Here is a 21,606-nt window from a genome sequence, read left to right as displayed (position 1 = left end):
CATCCATTGAGACTTCTGGCTTTTGTAAAAAATAGTCTGCTGTTTTTTTTTTTGGTGTAGCATCAAGTTACCTTCCAGGTTCGCCATTTGAAGATTCATTTCGCCGAGTCTTAGATACATATTCAATTTTATGCTTGGCATGTGCCGCCAAGGTAAACTTTGTCTCTGCCTCCGATTTAGCCTCAGCTTTCGCCCCTTCCTCAGCAGCTTTGCCTTCGATTCTACCTCCGTTTGTGAGCCCCACTTCCCATTCCGATTGCAGATCTCGGAGTCTGACTTTGCTCGCTGATTACTTGACATATGTTGAAGCTGTTTGCTTTGTGCGGCGGCCTGTAAAACTGTTTTTGGGTTCTCTATCTATCCCTATCTTTGTATGTGTTTTTTTGGGGCTTGTCGAAGGTTAATTTTGGCCAGACCCACTAGATGGGGGAGACTCGTAAAGTTCTACGCCCCGAAAGCGGAGTCTCACCTTCGAGGAGTCTCGGTTCTTGAAGTCACGGTTCTGGCTGTTGGCGAAACTTGACAGCTGTGTGATAAATGAAGCGCATGAACGACACAAAATGCAACAGCAGTTGCAGTGGCAGTGGCAGGAGGGGCATGCAACATCAGAACAGTGCAGCAGAAAGAAGCAACAGCAGACGAAAAAGCAAGGCAGGCACTTCCAAGGACAGTAGCGACAAACACACAGCCCCACACCGTCGCAACAAAATCCCACATTGACCTAGGCACCCACACACTGTAAGAAACCCCAACCCCTCTGCACCTCTCTCCCCGCTTGGCTGTAAGTTTGTAACAAAATTTACTAATTTAATTTTTGCAATTTGGTTGAGTTTTTCTCTGCTCTTTTCTGCCATTCTTACGGTGGGGTATCCTCTTTTTTGCATATATATATACAGGGTGGAGAGCCACCCCTGCCGCACCCACTCTCCACTGCCCGTCCGGATCTCGAGGATGTTGGCAACGTGCTGCCAGTGGCACTTGCAACGTTTCGCGACTGCTGCAAGTGGCACGTTTTACGTGCTGAATGTTGAGGCTACCAAAGAAATAGACTGCACAGAGAGAAAAAATTGGATTAATAATATACAGATTAGTAAAGAAAAAAGTAGCTTTTAACTACATATGTATACATAAGGAATAAGATAGGCTTCTATAAAGGACTATAAAAGATAGGATCATATTTGAGCGTACACTTTCTGCAGTCAAACATCTTTGAGTCATATTGGTCTAAGATAGGATAAGATCTACATAGTTTAATGCTTAATTATGAATGAAAAAAATGTTTTACAAATATTTGATTTATTTTCATAAATGATATCCCGTCAGCAAAGGTTTAAGATGTTTCATTTCGAAACTTAGTCAAAACTTGTGGCTGTGTAATATATTTATTATTATTAAAAGATATTGCAAATGCAAATAGCTCAGGATAACCGTATATTAGAATAGATAGAGTAGAGTATAGATAGATCTATGTACAAATGGCTTATAAATACACATTACTAAATTTTAGCTCGATTCAAACTTGCGAGTAACTTAGTTCAAAAAAGTGCAATGGTCTTTTCATTTATTTCAGCTTTTCTTTGGTTAAAATTTATAAGATAACATAAGGAAATGTTCGGCTTTATTTCGAAGGAAAAATGTTTACGGATAGGCCCATATTAGATATGAGAAATACCGCACATTTTTTTGGTATCATTCGTAGATCATTTTGAAGTTATCCTCCTTTTTTTATTTTGAGGTTATGATCCTTTTTATCAAAGATCTGATACCAATAACCTTCCTTGTTTCTTTGGGTGTATTCGTGTATATTGTCAACGTCATCGTCGCGGCAACTAATGTTGCATTATTAAGTTTTGAACTTTGTTGTCAGGATGCAGCATCGTGCAGCATCCGCCCAAACAGCGGCGACATCCTTTGCCTCATTGCTTCCAAGGTGTCAATGTGTGTGGGTGTCTGTATCTGTGTGTGTATTAGTGTCTGTATCTGTGTGTGCACCTTGTTAGATCATTAAGAGTCCATTAGTCATTAAGTACGGAAGCGGCAGCGAATGTCGCTGCAGCTGTGGCGTCCCCTCTGGTGGTAGTATCTTGGGCCTCTCTCTCTCTATATCATTCGCGGCTCCCTCCCTTTCGGAATATATGAAATTCCATTTGATTTTAATGGGAAATTTGTTGGGTAAGCATCATAGAGGGGCTGCGCGCGCCTGGAGGTGGCATGCTTCAAAAATCTTGGCATTTAATAGACACCTGACTGCCGCCGCTCATGTGGAAGGACAGATAGGATACGAGCCTCGAGCGGCATGAGAGTTATTTAGCTTATCCTCGTCGAAAAAATGGTTTAACTAGGTGCCAGGGTTCTGGGTGTCCTTTCGCTCGCTGGATAACATTTTGGGAGGCATTTGCACTATAGCTATAGCTATACCCATTACTCGACTTAAAAGGCTACTCTGTAGGCGACTTATATTTTAGCAGCTTAAAACTATAAAATAGCCCCACTCTGCCTGTTACAGACATCTTCGCAAGCACTGTATACCCTTAATCTCCACCATTACCAGGGTATAATAGTTCGTATCATAAGATTTTCAATTATTTAACGGTTTTATGGCCATCGTAATGCGTGTGGAAGCCTCCGAAACTGGAAAAACGGTTAATTAAACGTTGTCTCGTTAACAACAGGGTGTGTATGTCACTGAGGGGGAGGTACTTTGTATCAAATCACTTGAGCGTAAAAACTAATTGTAGCCCAAAAGACGAGAATATGAACCGTCTCGAGATTACAGTTGCCCCCAGAATAAGAAAGAGAGAAACCATCAGCAGAGGGTCGGCAGAATCAGCCAAGCGATGGAAACATAGGAAAACATTTGAGCAAAGGAATGAAGCAGCAGAAAAACGTGAAAATGTGAAGAGGAAGGGGCGAAGAATTAAAAGAAAATCAAAATAATCCGAATATTGCTAAGAAGTTGTAACACATTTAATATTAATTCAGGGAATAGAATTATTTGTTCAACCTGTTCAATATTATTATCTTGTCTTCGATACTGATCAAGAATATAGCCCTCTTTCTTCTGGCTGTTACCTAAAACCAAAAATATAATACACCTCTGAACTCTTTGAGTACCGGCTATAATACCGTTCGTTTCACAAGTTTTCTTATGTAATTTTGGGACCGAGAGTTGGTAGTCATCTTAGCAGAATAAAGCTTGTTGTTGTTGGAACAAATAGTTATAATCAGTGCGGCCAGAATTTCAGAGTCAATACAAGCTAGATTCGAGAAAGAAATATTCCACAAATGGCTAAAACAGTAAATAAATAGCTAAAAATTGAGTTATGACTAAATTAACCCTTAAAGTAACACATTTAGTAGTTTTAGTGTTTTTTTTAAGTTTGCGTTAAATTAAGGACATCATTAACTTCAAAATTCTACCTATTCTCCCCTGTTAATACAATCTGTACTTAAAATATCCGATAGCCCTATCAGCTAGTGCGCCATAATCCTTTGTAGCTATTGAATTGTTTAAGGCTAACAAAGCCTTTACATATATAAATAACTAAATAAGGCATTTCCAAATTCCGAGGGTTTTATTTGGCACGAAGCACTCCACGCAGTCCATGAAAAGTGGACAACAAATGGACAAAATACTTATTGTTCATATGAACATAGTTCACGTCAAAAAACTAGTTCGGATACTTTTTATGCAGCTATAAAACCTAGAAAAAAATTAAACATATGTTTGAAGCTAAAAAAACTCAATATATATAAAAACATATATAAAACATAAAGTGGATCTGAAAAGTGCAACAATCGATAATCTCTGCCGCAGCGCTGCTCCCAGTTCAACTGGAAAGACAACTGTATGTATACCTCTTGCTCTCACTTAATGCTTTTCCCATAAGGCTGCCTCTGTTTTTGCGGATAGTCAGTAAGCGAAGCCTAATGTCATACAGCTAGAGGAAATTCCACTTAAAAAAGGTAGATTTTGCCTGGAGTGAGCTGAAATAGCAGCTCTGATGGCACTATTGAAATTAAATGATCTGGGGCAGAGCAAAACAACTCTTTGCTTATCAATTATCGCGGAACGTATCTGCTACATTACGTAAATCCATATTGTACAAATTTAATCTTAAGTAGCATATGACCCAGGTTAAGAATTTTAATCAATGTGAATTTTATTCACAAGGGCTTTAAGTTTGTAGAACTGTTTGTACGGGAACTGATTCACTTCGAAAAATTGTAAGTGGTATCGTGCGAAATGAGAAATATTTTCGAAATATGCTTCCGTCTTAAGTATTGATCGTTGACGAATTTAAGTATCCGTACTATCCATTTTAACATATTGAAATAGATCATTAATATCCTGAACTGGAAATGCAAACACTTCAGTTTTTCGAAATTTAATTGGACTTGTGAATAAGGACATGAATAGAATAGATGTGAATAGAAATAAGGAATTGCTGAGAGAATATGCTAATGAATGAAACAATTGCAGTGTATGGAGTGTGAGATGATTAAAGTAGATGAAGAAGGAGATAAGACAAATGCCAGATTGAAAAAAGGTTTAATACATAACATAATCAATTTCAAGATGGGAAATCCCTCTTTCAATGCAGCCTTAAACCCAGCTACATCCTCCCTTTTGTAACATCTCCTAGGGTATTTATACTCGTTTTAGTGGCATACGTTTTTCATAGCACAAATTCTGGGGATCTCAAATATAAGGTTTAATATAAATATAAGTTATTTACTATTGCATACATGCTGCTCAGCAGCATGTTGCTGGGCGCAACAACAAACGCACTCAAACACGCTCGAGCGCCGAAACACTCGAAAAAAAACGTAAACACAACGTGTTGGCGGTCTGTATCGTTGGTTGTGTAACAAGTTTGAGCGTGTTGCCATAGGTTCGAGCTCGTGCGACAATAGAAAGACCCGAACGTTTCAATTCCACGTTTTTCCGGTTCCAGAGCAAAAGAGCACGAGAGAGCAACAGCCGAAGTGACTCAAAGGTGAGAGAACCGACTGTTAACAGAGTCTGACTCTGGAAATATAAAAAATGTTAGGCGTGTATAAAAACAAATAGTACAAATTCTAAATATTTCAAACTATAAATTCGCTTAAAAAGCTGCTTTTTATATTATTAAATGAAACCATATATACATATATAGTTTTATCTTTAAATTAAAACCAGAAGACCTTCTAACACTCTTGATCTGATTTGATAATTCGTAATGTTAGCTGTATAATACTATAGTCATCAAATTTTTTTATTATTATTTTTAGCTGATTTTGAAAATATTTAAGAATACGCAAAGTTTATTTATAATATCCTCAAAATTACATCACACATAGTATCTCCATTTTAGAGCTGCGATTCCAGCAGCAAACTCTGTTAATAGATAACATTGAACACGCTCTGCTAGTCATTTTGAACATTGGGCCTGCTAACGGTTCGTTTTCAGCCGTCAGTTCTAACGGGAAATTTGCGCGGAACGGACGGAAAACGGAAAAAGGGACAAGACAGTCGGTCCAAAATCGTCAAAACGCCTTACGTTGCCTGCACGACCAAGTGACAGTAAGAAGAGTGTTATCAGTGCCACAGAGAAATACGAAGCACAAAAGCATTGGAGAAATGCTGCACCAATATACAGTGAAACAGCAAATAAAGTACTACAGTGAAATAATATTGATTGCAGACCAGTAAATGCACCACCCACTAAGGTTCAAGTGCACCATCAGTGATTGGTGACCCAGCAGCATACAGTGAATCCCTAGTGACACAGCTGAATACAGTGAAGCTATAGTGATTGAAACAACACACATAGTTCTCAGAGTTCTACAACAGTGTCTACAAACAGTCAGGCACCATTCTGTTGCTTAGGAAGTTGCGCAAATATTGATAAAGGTATAAGAGCTGCTCAAAACACTTACAAAACACAGTGAAATTTGTTTTTTGGAGATCAAATTCCTTATTCATTTACAATGAAATTCCTCGTAGCCGGACACATAGTGTTGCCGTGGTTTTTGTTTTTGTTTAGTTATTGGAGCCTTCTATTTTTGAATGCAAAAATGCATGAAATATTATAGTGTTTACGACATTGGAGCTGCTTTGGCCGCTGTCCGGCTCTGTACAGGAAAATTTCAAGTATTTCACTTTTATACTGTTGAAGAGAATCAAAGGATGGCAAATGTTATGCCACATAAAAGTAAACCACAAAGTTTTGCCCTTTTGTGTTCTTGTTGTTGGTAGGAGTCACGTGTCAAGCGGAAATCTATTCAGAATTGTTATTCGCTCTCTAGGGCTCTAGCTTTAGAGCTCTCCCCCCGCCCAAAAATAGTTAGTGTATTAAGTGTGTTGGTGTGGTAGTAGTTTGACACACTTTTCCCTATCCGTGTGTCCTTCGAGGAAAAAAACTTTAGCGAGGAGCAGGAGCAGGAGAGCTCCTCTGCCGATGCCCGTGGCCCGTGGCGCGTCGGTCGGCAAGGACAAAATCTCGACTGAAATCGTTATTGTCATTGTCGTCGTCGTTGTCGTTGTTCGCTTTTTGGCTCATCAATAAAAATTTCCTTGACATTTTATGAGCCAAAGGATTTCTGGGCAGGCTTACTCCTTTCTCGGAGTCATTTCCAAGTCCATGGCTAAGAGCGAACGAGAGATATGGCCAATATATTAAATGCGACAACGGATTAAACGGTTGGTTGCCCTTTTTATGTCCGCTTATATTTATGGACAATTATTTAAAGAATTGTGTGCGCCCTTGGGGCTGAAAGTTCAACACACAGTTATGGTCTGTGAATGTTTTATGTTTATGGGGAAGCACTGTAGTCGAAGGACTCCCCTACTGCTCTACTGCTCCTGGGAGCTGGCTAAATTTAATTAAGCCTCCTTTCGATTGTTTATAAATTCATGTTAATGATATTTGGACAGCCCGTCGCGAGGGCCTCCCCACCGAAAAGTATCTGCAATTAACTCGAATCGTTGGGCGCGAGAATTCCATCCTCCATTGCCAAAAACTTGTGAGAATTTTCCGCTAATTGTTTTCTCCCGAGGAGGCGCCAAAGCAATCCTCGCCAGCTGCGGCGGCGGGTAAAGGACCTCCCCTCTCGACAGACGCCTACCATTTTGTTTTGATATGCAAATGGCCTTAAATTCCACACTCGAATTGAAATGAAATTGCCGAAAACTTTTCCGTTTTCCATCTCTCGCGGAAAGTTGCCACACAGAGAGAAGAGTGAGGCTCGTTCAGTGCGGTGCGGCACGTGCCGTTTACTCGTTTAATTTTAAATGCCAAACATTTTTATTAATGGTTATTGCCGTGAGTGGCAAAAGTGATGGGGAATCCCCCAGTCTTCCAGTCCCACAGTTGAAAGATGGAGGCTCTGCTCGTAATAATCGAAAATTGTTTCCCCATTATAGGGCCGGTACAGTGGAAGGTCTCTTAAGGGACTGCTGTCTGAAGACTAGACAGGTTTTGGTGGTGACAATCGCAGATTGTTTTTGGTCCTTGAACATTTTCTCTTGGGATAGGAGGAGCTGGAATATCTGAAACGGACAGTTTTCTGTCACTGATTTTGTGGACAAAATCAGTGCAACCAGAATATCTGAAACGGGACTCTAGAGAGATCACTGTAATACGGGAGATATCACTGTTTCCCGACAGGGTTTCCCTGAAAACTTATTCCCTTAGAGCCCATCCTCTCGCAGATATTCAGATTGAGATTGAATGCGACTCGAGGACACATTTATTCAAATATTTTGACAAACTTTGACGACATTTCGCGCCATTCGATTTGGCAGTGCCAGCAGACAATCCATTCTCATTCCCACACAAATTCCCACCCGCACCACAAAATCCTGTATCCTCCCAGCCATATCTATAACGAATATAGGAGTTTGGCCCCCTCACCATTTATATCAATTTCTTTATTCCTGACGGCTTTCTACAGCTATGGCCTGCATTTTCTAGAGGAAAAGGACTCTTTTCGGTGGCAGGAGGGGTATGGCTTCCCTAGGAAATTTATGTATGCGTTTTATGGCTACGTGGCTCGTAAATAAGAGAAATGTTGCAGCACCGTCTGGAATATCGGGCGGGTGGAGGTGTTTTTTATCTCCTGCACATGTGTGTGGGTGTGTGTGTGGAAGGTTTTCGAGTGCCTTAACCATCAGGCAGTAAGCAGATTTCATTCTGCTGGAAATGCTGCCCTATTTTGCAGCGAATATTTTCTCAAAATAAATGCCTAAAGTGACACATTTAATATGATTTGTTTATGGGATTCTGCTTTGTTTTTTGCTGACAGTTGAGGCCCTGTTATCCAGAAGCCAGTCCGTCATTCAAGACGGCTTACAGAAACTCACATTTTCTTGACTTCAAATTGGTTTTTATTTAAAATGGAAAATAGAAGAAATGTAAGCTGTTTTTGGCAGTTGAAAGATAAAATATCCTAGAAGATCGGTTGATACTAAGGCGTCTAGAGTTGCTCTTACATTGGAAACAATGTTGTTTCGGTTGTCTATAAAAATATCAGAGTTCTTCCTTAGAGTCTTTTCGTACGACTGTTTATTCCGAGATATCCCCACCTCCCAGCTTTGTACTCATATCTATAAGAAATAGTGATCGAATCCACTCCACTATGACCATTCGGATGAACAGACAAATCCAAAAGTAAGCCCAATTGCAATCCAGATCAAAAATAAATATACTTTTTAGACTGTCTTCATAAGAAATACCCTATAAACAATGATTTAGATGGGAGGGAAAGCAGCCCACATTTTATTCCGAGGGAAGATTTTTAAGGATTGCGAAACGAAGACTCTGGGGGGTAGAGGGATAGCGGATAAGAGAGAGGGAATGGGAGCGTAAGAAAGAGACGGCACGAATGTGTGTGCAGAGGAGCATGCAGTGGGTAAGAGAGGCAGAAGGCGGGGAAGGCAGTGAGAGAGTAGGTAAGCGAGGCAGAGAGGAGGTGGACTGGAGGCCAAATTAGTTTTCTGAGCAAAGAGACCGTGAGTCGGTCGAAAGAGAGTGGACCAAAAACAAAGCTCAGTTCGTTAAACTCAACCGTTTATGGATATGTGTATATGTATAGTATATGTATGTACATATATATATCAAGTACATGCATGTACATGCCCGACATACCCTACCTTTTGTTGTGCGGCCGTGTGTTTAGCCAAGCAGAACGTTAAACCTCCGTCGAAGCCGGCGTTGCGTTGCGTTGTTGTTGTTTTTTTGGCTTGTATTTTGTGTTTGTGGCGCAACTTTAGAAAACAGAAATTGGTGGCAAGCAACAGCAGAAATTTGTTTGAATGTTGCATCAACGAACTGCAGCAGCAGAACAGCACAACAGCAGAACAAAATACAACCCATGAATACACCCCCGTATCTCTGAATGAAATTTGAATATTAAAAGATTGTTGGGCAAGTGCCTGAGCAAACACCCGACGGAACCGGAAATGGAAGTGGAAATGGCAATGGAGGGAGGGACAGAAAGAGGAAAGGCGAAAACACTTGCGTGGGTGGGCCAAAAGGGGCAATTAATGGGAATTATTGATAGAGGAAAACCCAGGAGCAGCACCGCACCGTGTAGGAGTCGAGCTGGGTCCTTGAGTCAATTACTGTCCTACTCCCATTGGCAAATTTCCCGTGAATTTTCTTGTCCAATCAAGACCGCACCTCGTTACTCGCACTCGAGCTTTTCCGTTTTCCCTGCGATTTCTCTGTAGCCTCTTCGTTCCCTGCCTGCCTTGTCCCTCCGTTTGAATGCGGTCAACTACAGCCGTGTTTTCTACGAAATGAATCGATCGTCTTTTCACTTGCATTGACTTTTGCCTTTCCGGGAAAAAGACCTGCAATTAAATGTGATTTGCATATTGAGTACTTATGGATGGCCAATAGGTAAATGTTTTTCTTATTTCTTGATTTTGCCAGAGCTTGCTTATGGTCTGGCAGATCCACTCCGCCCAATGAGTGCCTGCAATCCAATAATTGGAAATCTAAACGCACTAGCCGTGAAGAGATTGCAAAAACATGAACCCCCCACCACCACCAGCACCACCAGCACCACAGAAAAGCGAGAAAAACCCAATCGAAATGGAAAACAAAAAGTATAAAAAGCTCTGGTCTGGTCTGCTCTCTCGTAACCGTTAGAACGCCACCTGCCACATAGCGTCTGCGGCTAAAAATTTCAAATTTCCATTTAGAATAACATTCCGAGCCGCTCTGGAACCCCTGAATCACCGAAAACCAGATGCAAATAAAAACAAATTGTGAGTGGGGGTGTGTGGCAGCTGCATGCGCAACTTTTCTATTGTATTCGTAGTTTATTTTGTATATTTACGGGGCTGTACTCTTTCCGAAGGGTATTAGGACTACGAGCAGGTATTTAAAAAAAAGAAAACAAATACTATTTTGGGAGTCTATGAGGTGTACGTGTATTTCGATCAGCATAAGCGGAGGTCTGTTCCCCTGTATACGATTTTGTATGTAGATATCTGGCTGTAGCATTGGGGAGAGAAAAGTATTGCAGGTGGCAATCTTTTATAACTAACTGAAATATTAATATACGCTCTGAGAAACCTTTTTTTTTGTTCATTGAAACCATTTTTCTCGTCTTAATATCATTAATCTGAATCGTCCAAGCTGGCATAATCGTAGTTTCATATTTTGTCTTTATTAGTTCATTCAAGTCCTACGACTCTATTCCGTTTCCATCGGAAGAACCCACCATGTTCAAGGGTATGAATAGTCACAGTTTTGTTTCCTCAAAACGTTGCCTTTTCTTGTTTTTTATATTTTTGTCGAGTTTTCCACACCCACTTTTCCGTCTGCGTAACTTTTCATTTTCATATATGATTTTTTGGGCGTTTGTTTGTTTTTTTTTTATTATTTTTTCAAGAGGCGCAGCGCAAATTAATTAAATGCACTCGACTGTGATTTATGCGATCCTGAGTGAATAGGGAGTTGGATTGTGTGTCCGGGATTGGTTTCTGGTACACACAGTAGCTGCAGCAATTAGTGGCACTATGGCAGGGGCAGGCGCAGTGGCAGGGGCGGGGACAGGCACTTGAGGCACTAATGTGGAAACCATTCCAGCACTCCACAGGCGGGCGGCCAATGATCTCTCTCTCTCTCTCTCTCTCTGTTTCCCATGTATCTGTATGGCATTTTAAAAGCCAAATCCACTTAAGATTAACTTATCATCCGTCAGACTGCCATCAAATTCTCATTGGAATCAAATGTCTAATAATTTTCAGCTTAAAAATTCATTAGATACAAATCGTTGGACCCATACCCATATCAAAACCAAGCACACACAATGGGTGCCCATGAAAGAGGTAAAATAATACACTTATGAGGGTCAGAGCCGGGTTTCTACAGAGTCTTGGGCTTGGGCTTGGTCTTGGTCTTGGTCTGTGGTCTTTGGCTTCTTCTGGCTAATTTCGCACTAATTGATTTCTTTTGCGGCAAGCAGCGCTTTGATTGAACAAACGTCTCAGGGCCCCCAATCACTGAACGCTGTCCAAAGGTTCCTCCTGAAATGCGATGACAGTTTGGACCTGCGTTTGGATTGGGACTGGGATTGGGCCTTGTTTTGGTCTGTCTCATAGTTTTTTTCTTTCCCTGCCCATCAAATCGAAAACTAAACGCCGTCAAAGTCTCATTAGTTGACGGGGCTTTGGATGCGCTGACTGACTGATGGCCGCGACACGCCGCCTCTCTGATTGGGTTTTAATGCGTTTTGGCAGGCGAACATTGTCCACGATTCCGTTTACAGAAGTTTCATAATTTGTCTCTCTGCCTCTGATTGATGGGGCATGCAATACGATACGATCCCCCCGCCCTTCCACGACTTATTGCTCACTCATTGTCTTGTAGTTTGTCATCTCTGGCCATTACCCAAATGATTTGCCATAAGCCCTGAGCCCGGAAAGATGCCGATCTCTCGGCCATACAGACACTTTCTCGTTTCGTTTTTTCGTATAATTTGCCACGCACTGCGGCAGGTGAGGCACGTGTTACGGCGACCTTTAACCTGCTGAAGATTGCTGCATGCTCGAGCAATTTGAGAGGCGTTTTAATGGTCCTTTCGGGGGTACAACCCCCACATCTTTTTGGGCAGAGAATCAGTGATAAATTTTGCACTTTGTTTGGCTTACACGCCCACATTAATTAGTGGAGAAGATGAAGGAGTTCTGGCCAATCTGGGTACGGGGTCTGCCAATGATTTTCGAATGCAATTTCCAGGCGAAACGTGGACGTGACTCAAAGAGGCAGATGAGGCAGTAGAGGCAGAGGGTCATGAGAGGGAGTCACGATAAAGTCTTCTTCGTTTGGTTTCTCTTCGCTCTGTTGCATGCACCTGTACAACAGACAGACAGAGAGACAGAAAGACAGAGAGAGAAGGGTGCCCCTTCACATGTGGGCAATTTAGTGCCTTGACGCCCACCTGCCCCACAGAGACGGAGACGGAGCCCCAACACACAAAAGAGCTGCTTTCAGTCGTTGGCTCCATTTCAGGGCCCTGGCGGCTCGGCTCGCTCTCTGTAAATTATATGAAAATGCAGGGCATAGAAGCGAGTCGAAATCGGCATTTCAACGCTCCAGTTCCAGTTCCAGTTCACAGACATTGACACACTTTTAGCCACTTACCTGAGTGCCTGCTTACACTCTCCTTCAACCATTGCCCATTCCCCATTCCATGTTGATCAGTGTTCGGCGAACACTGAGATGATCACGTCTTCTGTGTGGCGTGTGTAGGAGTATCGCAGTGCATCCACGTACAAAACTCCAAGATGAGCAGCACAGCACCAGCATTCACAATTTCTGACTGGAATGGAATCTAATTAGCGGCGTGCAACGAGGAGCGTGCAACGTGCAACTTGTAATGGGCCGACAACTTCGTGACGCTTCTGAAAAAACTGGTTGTTGCTCCTCTCTCTCTGTGTCTGTCTCTGTCTCTGGCTTTTGCCTTTTGCCTCGTCTCGTTTTGGGGCTGCCTCATAAATCAGCAATTGTCATTATTGTTTGTTCGTTTATTTAACTTTATTATTATATTAAACCCCTTACCTCTTTCCTTTTTACTCATTCCTCTGGTGGTATCCAGTATCCTCTTTTAAGAGGCTTAAGTGTGGAATGCAGCAGAAGAAATATACACCTTAAGTATCGATGTTTCTCGTAAAATGAGGTGCGGAAAAGACCTGAAGAATGGATCGTCATTGATGATGAGGTGCGGACAAGACCCAAGGAATCAATCTTCTTTTGGGCTAAGATGCAGAAATGAGTCAAGGAAACGATCTTTCTTTGAGAAGAGCTGCAGAAGAGCCACAAAGAATTCTTATTCTTTGAGATGTAGAATGGAAAGACCCTAAAGAATGGCTATTTTTTAAAGAAGACGTGCAGAATATGCCTTAAGGAATGGGTCTTGCACAATGAGAGAAGGGGGAGAATAAGGAGTGGGGCAGAAACGCTATTAAAGAAGGGTTCTTCCTTAAGTTAAGATACATAAAATACAGCTTCAATAAATACCAAAATAATGAATCTTCTTTGGGATGATGCGCAGAAAAGACTCCTCCTAATGACCCTGGCAGCTGCACAAAACATACAAAAAATACTATCCCCAGCATCAAATTCCATTCCACAAGAAGCCACAAATCTGTGCCAATTATGATAATTTGATTTGATGCCATTTACATTATCTGTTTCCTTTTTTTTTTGTGTTTTTTTCGGTTGCTCCGAAATAAAAATTGTGCTGCCCTGAAATTGCATTAGCAAAGGCGCTGCCTAAAGAACGGCTCCAAAAATGTGTTAAGGTCAGTGGCAAGAGAGCAGAAATGAGCGGAATAAAAAGATTGTTATGACAAAGAGAATGAAAATAAATGAGGCCGCAAATGCGAGGAGGGGATCGGAGACAAGTGGATGGCTGGGGCGGCGCTGCCTGCCCCACAGATAAGCGGAATCGTATACAAATGGTCAACTTAACTAAAACAATAACTATACACCCCCTCTCCGACGGGGTCGGGCCCCATAGAATACGGAGAATAGCACTAAAATGAGCAAAAGAAAACCACCCGTCCTCCTCCTGCTGCTACTCTCATAAAAGAAAAGCGAAGACAAAAGCCGACAAAAGCGGGCGCCAGTTGTGGCATGGAAAAACAATGAAGGGGCGGAGGAGAAGCGGGAGAAGAGTCCCAAAAGAAAAGCCAGCCAACTGCAAATGTAAAATTAACAAGAAATCAATGCGAAAAGCCAGAAAACAAACAGAGGGAAAAACTGAAGCCCAGAGCCCGAGTCGAGTCGAGTCGAGTCGAGTCCAAATGAAAGCCGAAAGAAGTCATAAATAAAAATTGAATGAAACGAATTTCTTCTCATTGGCAAAAAAGGAATAAACGAAAGAAAGAAAGAAGAGCTTTTGTTATTTCGCGGTTATCAATTTCAACGCACAGCTGGCCAAAAGCAGACATCGACGTAGATGGTATTAGCCAATAAGGTAGACCCCCTCCGTCTCCCGCTCTCGTCTATTTCCACATTCGAAGCGCTCCCACGCTCCACTGAACAGCAGCAAGGGGCAGATTGTAGCAGCAGTCAGAGAGGGGGGCAGAGCTATTGGAGACTTAGACCCAGAGCCAGACGAAGATGTTGCTTGTGCTGGCACATCAATTTGCGATTATGAAAGGCTGCCTGGCCAGCAGCAGCCGAAGCCCGCGAAGCCCCCGAAGCCCGAAGCAGCAGCAGCTCCATCTATAGCTTCGACTTCAGTAGGAACCTCTCCGCATACAATGAGCCGAAACTCTTTATTCAATCCGAGGAAATCTGAGCATTTAATGCGCCGCCAGCGCAGCGCAGCGCAGAGTCGGAGTCGCCACGGCATCAGCATCGTTAGTGGCATTCAGTGTGGGGTCAGGCTGCAGCTGGCTGCCTCCGAGATGCTGGTTCGTTCTCTCGTGGCATCTCCGAGCAGAGCATCGTTTGGCATTTCTTGGCTCGAGCGGTCGGCCTTCACATTTACCAATCCCCCCGATCAAATCCATTGATGCCACTGCTGCTGCTGCGGCTGCTGCTGCTGCTGCTGTTGTAGCCGTTGCGACTGCGCATTTATGAGTCTCTTCTCTGTTTGAGCTTCGACTCTGTTCGGGCCTTTGTTGCTGGGATCTTCTGCCTACCAGATGGCAAACTGGTTATAGAGCGGGTATATCAGACTGCAGAGGAGACTTGTAGATGTTTTTCAGATGTTTTGTGTTACTATATCAGTCTATAGAGGGGAAACGAACATTTCTCTGTATTGAAAATACACCTAAAAATAGTAATTTTAGTCATGTAAATCGACTGACTGTTTTTTGTTCAATATTCATGAAAACTAGAGTCAAATTATGCATCATATCTACTCACTAAATATTTTGTATTGGTAAATTACAAATATTTAATATTTTATTAGTTTATGTTTGAATAAAAGTGAATTCTCTATGCTTTCTTTAAGTTTGTATTTAAACCCCGAATATTTAATTTAAACTTTAACTATGACAATTTTCTCTGAGTGTACATCTCAAACACTTATCATATGCGATCTTCTGCTCTAGGTAGCAGGTATCATTAAGAATGACTGCATAGAATTCATCGGAATAACCTTTACAAAAACAGTATTCACTAGAAAAATTGTTCTTATTGATGATCAATAAAACAAACTTCATAAATTGTTTCGAAATAATTTTATTTGCATGCTTATTTATACTGGACTTTCAGTTGGTATAGTTTCCATAGAAACGATCGCTTCAAAGACTTGTTCCAGTCATTGTGGATCTAGATTGAAGTATTTCCATGGTAACCATAAACGAGTCCTTCGCCATATGCCAATGAAAGTTCAGAATCTGCATAATCCACGGTTTCATAATTATTTTAAATATTTACAATTGTTTTATATTTATCTAAAAGCTAAGAACCTTCCCAACATTTCATTGACGGCCCTCAAAACTCAATCAATCAAAATTGCATCAAAATTGGACTGTTAGAACCATAGTTTCCTTGGCAACAAGTCGAAATTGGTATCCAAGGGGTAGCTGCAGCCTCGAAACCCCTCAAAAACATTGTGCTCTCTGGTTATTCGTTTGCCGGGGTGTATTTATTGTACATGCCACAAAGCAATGCCTCTGTTTGTTTCTTTTTTTGTGCCGTGTTCTGTGTTCTTGTTGTAGCATTTGTCGTTCCGCTGCAGTGAAGCGCATCACCGCTGCAGAGTCGTCTGCAGAGTCCACAGACAGCCGCGTGCTGATTCTTATTTATGCTGCAACACGCCTCGCCTCACCGTACCCCCATCCCTATCCACATCCCCATCTCCATCCCCATCTGCACAGTTCTCCTATAGTTTCCCTACAGATTAGTTGAAATCGGATCCAACTTTTGCTGAGTTATGATTAAATGGCATTTCGTGCGAGTGAGTATCCTATGCCTCAGCGTCAGCGTCTGCCTCTGGCTATGACTCTCCATCTTTTATGGTTATTTCGTGCCTAAAAATGAAAGAAGTCCACGTACCGCGTCTCCGAATGAATGTTTCTTGTTGTTAATTTAACGCTAAATGAAGTGCGAAATTACAAACAAAAAGCCCCCGCCCCGTCCTCCTCCACTCCGCTCCTCTCCACACCACTCGCTCGACATGAGTTCTTTCGTTTGTTTAGGTTATGGAAAAATGAAATCTGTTTCGTTTTTTTGTCCAGCCTCACAGCTTGAGTCACATCCCGCCTCCGTTGGGGCAGTATCGGATATCATAAACCCAACAGAGAGGAGAATGATGAGGTTGCTTTTGGGCAGAGTACGCACTGCTGTGTGTTGCCAGGCGAAAATTAGTTTTGTTGAATGCTTTTAATTGTTCTGCCTGTGGGAATGTCATGATTGGTTCCAGGCCCTCTGGAGTCCAAGAGCTGAGAGAGATTTATGCCTGGGCAGCACTTTTCGCCGCTATGGTGCCACACGTGCAACATAAATGACAGTATGAGGAAACAGTTGAGCCCACCGATAAGGGCCCACAGGCCAGTGACTCCCTCTGTCTACAGGCTAAAGGGAGGGAAACCTCTCTGTATCCGAGTGGAAGTCACCAGATTGGAAAAGGGCAAACAAAGGGACAAAAAGCAAACCTCAGACAGGGACTAATGCACATTTAATGTTTTGCCCCCTCCTTCTCGTTCCAACGATAACAACAGGTGCAACGCAGGGTCAGGTATGGTTCAGGTAGATAGACCAAAGGTTGAGTCATGTCTGGGCCACGTAATTGGCCAAACAATTGCCAAACGAAACGAAAGCGTTGATATTCATAGAGACAGGGAGAGGGAGAGCATGGAACAAACAATTGGCTGTGTCTATAAATAATTAATGCCCTCAAGGGGAATCTGTCGAGGAAGCTGCGCGCTCTGGTCCATTATCAATTCAGCGAAAAGAGGCGCTCCCTCCTTGGAATTTCTGGACAGCGCAAAAGCAACAGAACCCAGAGGTAGGGGCGGCATGAATATCGATGACTGGAACCGGACTCCTCCACTCTGCTCTTTTGTGCTCGTATATCGTATGGGAGATGAATCAACGATTCGAGTGGGATACCAGTCCCCTCTTTTGGGAGGGCCTGATTGCTTCTTGGTTGTGAAAATAATGCACTCCCTGCGGGGGACCCCACTTGAAGGCCAATCAAAGTGATTTAGCCGCATCATCATCATCATCATCATCTCCATCCTCTCGACTCATCCCATCCATCTACTAGGAAGAGGAGTGACCTGTGGCAGCTGCAGCTTCAGAGGGGGGAGTTTTCAAACATTTTTGCATAATTTATGCAATTTTAATTTCCAAAAAGCTCCGCCAGAGTCATCATTATCGTAGGGGGAAGAGCGTCAGAGCGTCCGAGAGTCAGAGTCGAGAATTTGCACTTTTGCCTTTTATATTACTTTCCACAAAAATTATATCTGAGGTCGCCACGAAAGTTTCGCCCCTCTGCCAAATTGTGGCATGCCCTTCGTTCCGTTTTCGAGTTTGCATTCAATTTTGCATCCATCTATTCTGTCTGTCTATCTCTCCGTACGTCTGGCTATCTATCCGTACGTCTGACTGTCCGTGCGTCTGTTTCTGCTTCTGCTTCTGTCTCTATCTCTGTCTCTGTCTCGTTGTCATCGTCATGGCTGGCTAACAGTTTTCGCCATTGTTCCTCTCTCTCTACCGCTCCCCTCGTTATACCCTTCTCTGTCTGCGGGTTTATGGTCTATGGCCACGTAATTTACCTGTTTCTTTTTTTCTTTTTCCACCTACCGCCATCCATGCATTCGTATTCAGATTTTGATTTTCTGTAGAATTGTTTTCGAAAAACTTCATTAGAAAGTGTTTTTCTGTTGGGGTTCGAGTGTCAGGGGATCCATTGTGTCACGGTCATGGATAGGTCGGAGCTAAGTATAGGTATAGGGGCTATACCATGCACATGGCTTTGGCTGATTGAGATACGAGTGGTGGATAAGCTTTAGCTGTTTACAGATTGTCTCCCCTATGCCATAGCAAAAGCATGGCCCTTGTTTCATTCAGCTACATAAACGGCTCTAGAGCTCCCCTTTGGGATTCCACTGTCTTTATCTATGGCAAGTATTTTATGAGCAGATACTACCCTGATTCACACCTATCCTATTTGTATAACTATAAAGCTGTAGTTCCCTATAGTATTTCCCCTATAGCTTCCCATGGTGTCTCTTCATTATATCATAATCCTGTACTTTTCCTGACAGTCTTTAGTTGCCTCTACGCAAATAATTTGGTTGTTTCACTGTACCTTTATACTACTTTTGGTTTTATTGTTCCCAAAGTATCGTTTCTATGCCATAGTCTTTAGCTGATTCACTGAAAAGTCGTTATATGTCACCCCTATATCAGCCTCCCGACACAATCTACCTGTTTTCCGTGTTTCCAGTGTCTGAGTCCTTCTATTCTTTTTCCAGTGTCGCAGTCTATTATCGCACAATTCGAAACCGATTTGCGGGCAGCGCTAATCCATAGACACAGTCCTGTGGCAGGCAGAGCCAGGTGCTAATTACACCGCCCTCTGCGGTGGCAGGGGAGAGCCAGAGGAATCCTATATATAGAGATTCAAGCGTCAAGATAGCCTAAAGTGTTTTCTGTATTAAAGTGTTTTGCGTTGCGTGGCTCACATTTGGCTGTTGTCCTTGTCAATGGTCGCTTAATTAGCTTTTGAATGCCAGGAGAGGGTTAGGTTTAGGGCCCTGGAGTGGCATGCCATAGGGCGTTCCGTGGGGGGTTCCAGCTCGGTTCTAGGGGGGGTTTTGCTCAGGGAAAGTGTAATTAATATTCAATATGGGAGGAGCGAGACTCCTATCTCTCCTTCAGTCCCTGCTCTGAATATCAGCTAATTAATAGTGTTTGGCTTGACTGCTCGCCCGCTTTCCAGTGCCAAAAACGCACATGGTTATGTATTGCATGTATTGTATATATCGTATGTATGGTATGTGTTGTAGTGGCACGCGAGAAGAACCACAGAGACCGCCGCAATTCCGTGGTGAATGTTGAACGCAGAGAGAGAGAGAGAGAGAGAGAGAGAGAAAGAGCAGGGGGAACCAGTAACCAGAAACCGAAACTGAAACTGAACCGAAGCGTAGGAGACCCAAAAGCAACATCATTATCAAAATCACGCAAATATTTACCTAAATAATTTGTCAACTTGACACGGAACTTTAACCTCCCCGCCACAAATAAAAAGGGAGAGTGGGAAAGAGTTTAGAGAGAGAGAGAGAGCTAGTGCTGAAGATAAAAGAGACGGAGAACAATAGCCAGAACAACCTTTTCTAAAATGCAGAAAGCCTTCAGGACTAGGGACTCTCTTTCTTATCCATTCTCATAAAGGCTCCAGTGAAGCGGGCATAATCCTTTATGAAATTTGTTTTCACCTTTCTGTCTCCTTGATCCTGGCTTCCGGCTGCGGCTTCATCTCTTTCTGCTGCTGCTGCCGCTGTCGCTTTTAGCCGCTTTTGGCTGCTTTTTGGCCGCCTTTGGCTGCTGGCCATAAAATTAAAATTTCCTTACAAGCATTAAACGCTAAATGAACCTGAAAATTACGCAAATCGTCAGCCAGAACATCGCACAAAAGAACGGAAAAACACAAGAAAAAGTGAGCAGCGATAAAAAGAGGGGCAAACACCTTGAAAAGAGGGCTTACAGAAGGATGTATGTGGGTGGGGGTGGTTGGGGGTGTTTGGGGGTGGTGAGTGTTGTACTCTCACGATGAGTTGACATTGACATTGTGTGGGGTCGAAAGGGATGACTGAATGCTTGACGCTTTTGTGTAGCGAAGGAACAAAAACGAATCTGGCAACAAAATTTCACGCCTCACTGTGCCCAAGCTCACCCGCACTCTGCCCTCCGCACACATACGAGCGAGTTTGTATGTATATTTGTACGGGCGAGTATTCGTGCGTGCGTCAAATTATGACAGTCGCTAGATTAAGCGCTCGCTACCTGCTGCTGCCTGCCCCCTGGAGGCAGGGGCCGCCAACTTATCGATGTCGATGTGGCACAAAAGGGCAACCTTTTTTTAGACGCACACGCACTTTCCTTTCCACTAAATGCAAATACCTTTAGCACTGGCGGAAAGTGGCAGGAGAAGGGTTGAGGGCTGAAGCTTACACAGATGACTTGTTCTTGCCACAGCGGAATGCCACTGTTGAAAGGGGATACCCTTCAAAAGCGAGGGGATACCCTCTTTTATTGGGTTACTGCTTTAATCTACGGCAGAAGAAGGTGTTCTTCCCAGGAATATTCTAGAATATCCCATTAAATATTCAAAATCTTATATATTCAAAGAATTCCGGAATTACGCTTTCTATGTGTGTTTTTTCTGGTTCAAATATAAAACCTCCTCGGAATTCCTTAGAGTATTTATTGGTTTGATGGCACCTTTCTTTCTCCCGGGAGCGATGGCTCATAATTTGCTTATGTAAACAGTACGTCCTGTCCCCTGCCGTCTCCTCCCGTCCCTCATCTCTACGGCTCCTTCTATGAATATAGATTTTTGTTTCCACTCACTGCGTGCGCAAAAATCTGCGTCTCTGAGGCATTGGAAAACATGTTGTCCCTAAAAGCAAAGACACGCAACAAAAACAAGAAAGAGGAGCAACAAAAACCAGTAGAAGGAGCAGCAACACACAGCAGAAGGAGCAGCCAAATTGAAGGAAAGGCAAAACACTGCCACATATGGAGGATAGGGTGGAGACGGCATTTTTTTCGGGACTGTTCTTTCGGGTGTGGCAGCATAAAGGTGTTGACACATTTTGTGTTGATTCTTATTGGGCTCTAAGCCGATTTTTATTCCACACACACACACACACACACATACGAATCTAATGGGATTGTCCTTGGGGGAGGAATGAGTCCGGGTTCCGTCTTGGTTCTGGGCCTGCAATCAATTCTCATTTGGCTGCCTCTTTTGTGTCGTGTTAGCCGTAGTTCTTGCTCTTCCTATCACTGGCTTAAATGCATTTCTTTTCTGCTTACAGGTAAGCCAGGTTCTACATGAAGATAGACAGGGATCTCTGGGATAGGCAAGAGGTCTCTAACTGATGAGGAGAATGGTCTCTGGTAGATCTATGTGGGA

At 42.8% G+C, this 21,606-nt stretch overlaps 1 protein-coding gene across 1 annotated transcript in view; it reads left to right on the top strand.

The window, feature by feature from the left end:
* The first annotated feature begins 5,472 nt into the window (after window positions 1-5,472).
* The window catches only part of LOC108154943 (irregular chiasm C-roughest protein), a 110,287-nt gene continuing 94,153 nt past the window's right edge, over window positions 5,473-21,606 (top strand). The window contains exon 1 of the mRNA XM_017285440.2: window positions 5,473-5,896. The gene's annotated coding sequence lies outside the window, so the exon portion shown is untranslated. The remainder of the gene's footprint in view (window positions 5,897-21,606) is intronic.

The sequence above is a fragment of the Drosophila miranda genome, chromosome 2 (assembly GCF_003369915.1).
Source record: "Drosophila miranda strain MSH22 chromosome 2, D.miranda_PacBio2.1, whole genome shotgun sequence".
Taxonomy (NCBI): domain Eukaryota; kingdom Metazoa; phylum Arthropoda; class Insecta; order Diptera; family Drosophilidae; genus Drosophila; species Drosophila miranda.
Note: the sequence above shows the minus strand (reverse complement) of the source record. Positions and strands in the feature narration are given on the sequence as shown.